Consider the following 2,679-nt stretch of genomic DNA (forward strand, 5'->3'; position numbering starts at 1 on the left):
CTTGGATTCTCCCAACTCTGATGTGTGCAATGAGAGAAGTCACACCCACGTGAACTAAAACAACCTGTGAAACAAGTAAAAAAGAACAGCAAGCATCAAAACTTCACTTGCATACAGTAGGCATTTATAAGAAGAACTGGCCAACTGGGGTATCCTTCAGAAGAATTTGTGCATTTTTTTCAAAATCAGGAGACAGCTCTTGTGAGATTCTCCTCACCAGGTAGGGCTATCAGTCCTGTGCATTCTGCCATGCAAGCTTTCCTGCTGTTTCTTTCAGGCAGAAGCTCCCTAATGGTCATATGAACCTGCATCAGTCCAGTCAGTAGTGAAATGCATTTTCAATGTGGGTCTCAAATGGAAAGATTATGCTATTCATTTTCCTCCCATTCCCCACTCCTTCCACTAACTACCTAATTTGTAAAGGTGATACTTCCAAGTCAAGCCACTTAGGAATTGATAGTTCTCAGCCATATGCATAGTTTAGACAATTGCACATACATACAAAAGAAAAGGGGAACATGTTCATGAACTGCATTAAATTACTAGCAAGAAAGCTCCAAAAAGAGCAAATCAGGTGAAATCCTATATGCAATAAATATACTTTACCTTGGCAGTCCAGTTTCTTTGGCTCATTTTGCCAGCAGTAGACAAAGTGTGAGTAAATATCTGACCATCATCTGGGATCCAGGGACCACATATTCCTCCTTTAGCCTTTAGTAGACATATTGGTTATGTCAGTATACCAAAACACAATGAAAGTCCTAGGTCCTCCTCTTTTACTTTCTTAAAATTACTCATGTTCTCTAACAGCAAATCAAGTTCTATTTTATAACTAAAACTATCAAAATGCCACAGCACAAGCCACATTGTTCTGTGACAAAACAACAGAGAAGCAATCCTTCCTATATTTAATTAAAATGTCACATGTATTGTTATTTCCTAAAACGTGAGGCCCATCAGTGTACTCACGGAACGAGTGATCTTATGAAGCTGGTTCATTTTCTGGATTTGCTGTTCTAGAACCAGAACCAGAATCATATTCCGCTTTAAATATTTTTCTCAAGGGGTTTTACTGAAGTGTCACTTTCTGTACAGCAGCTTTTTTTCTTTTTTCTTTAATGAGGAAGGGAGGCACTGCTTCAGGACCTGTTTGCAGAGCATTTCTCAATAAAGCTATTAAGATGTAAACTTCCTACAACAGCAAACACAGAGGATTAATTTTGGCTGTCCAAAGATCTTGTAGTTTTTTGTTTACTTGAAGGGATTAAGCCTGTCTACTAACTCCAGATAGTTCTTCAGACACTTCTTTCAAAGTACTGTAAGTAATAAACCAAATCAAAAGAAATGGAGCACATTAACCAAAATAAAATGTTTTAGAACACATGACACTGGAAAAATTAAACAATGAAAACCCAAACTCTTCTCAAACAATTGGAAAAAACTTACTCTGAAGTGTATGCTCAACCTTATGCAGTGATATTCAACTGTGTGGCAGTCAAACAGCTCAGACTTCCTTTAAGCAGAAACTCAAATATTTTGAGTATTGTGAAGAAACCAAATTATGCATGTTGGTGAACATACTTTTGCCATTTCCACACCATAATTCCATGAAGAACTAATCGTGAAAATAGAAATAATAGTGGGATATTTAAGTTTTTTACCATGGTTCTAGACAAAAATTTTCATGTCATGTTCCAGCAGGAATTCCTCTTTTAAATCAAAGTCCTGGTGCCATCAAAGGCTTTCAGGGAATCATTAATAAAATAAGTCCTTAAGAACAGACTGCCAAGAAGTAGACTAGAGCTGTTGTGGAATTGTTAGACCTTCCCACAGAAGGGCATACAAAACAGCTGCAAGATGTGTAGGCTGGGCTTCCTGTTACATCACCTTTGATCACAACGAATGTGTCACATTTACAGAAGGGAGATTAACTAAAAAAACTGGGCAGCTGCATGGAAGATCTTATGCAGGGTAAAGCTTACCTCAGAGATGAAAAAAAAGAAGTAATGGCGTTCCAAACCGTATTTTTAGAATCAGAACTTTTAAGTTATTATTCAAAGAGGGACAGAGTAAGCAGACAGGCTAAGAATGGATCTTGCATTCACGCCATGAACAAATTTTGCTATCCTCTATTTGGATTCCTTTTATTGCTCTGATATAATGAAGAAAAATCACTCCATCTTAGGACACAAGTCCTGAAGTTTCAGTTCTCCAAGTCATAGACAGTGACACTCACCCCCCTCAAATCCAGGAAATCAAGCAAATTATTCTCTGCAAAGCAGAGAATATGGAATACTTCCAACTGACAAATTGCCCTGCTTGTTTTAGAATTCAGTGATCTATTTTTCTTTCTCTGTTGGTTGCACAGTGGTCCAAGTCAGGTAAACTGACATGGATGGAAAGGTCCCACTAATGAGAGATTCTGAATACTGCCTTGCAGCCTCAGCATCCATTGCAAAAGAAACTCTAAAACTGACAGACATTACCACAGTGGTTTTAGTGAACCATAATTTGTGAATATATAGTGAACTATATAAATTTGGTCTACTTGTAATCACAGAAATACTTAACAAACTTGAACCTGCTTATTACAATGACGTCTCATCCAGTAGCAAGATCAGAGCACATGATGCTGCACCATCACACTAACCATGAAGGCCAAAGGGCAGGAATGAATGT

Source organism: Erithacus rubecula (assembly GCF_903797595.1).
Source record: "Erithacus rubecula genome assembly, contig: SUPER_Z_unloc_6, whole genome shotgun sequence".
Lineage (NCBI taxonomy): Eukaryota > Metazoa > Chordata > Aves > Passeriformes > Muscicapidae > Erithacus > Erithacus rubecula.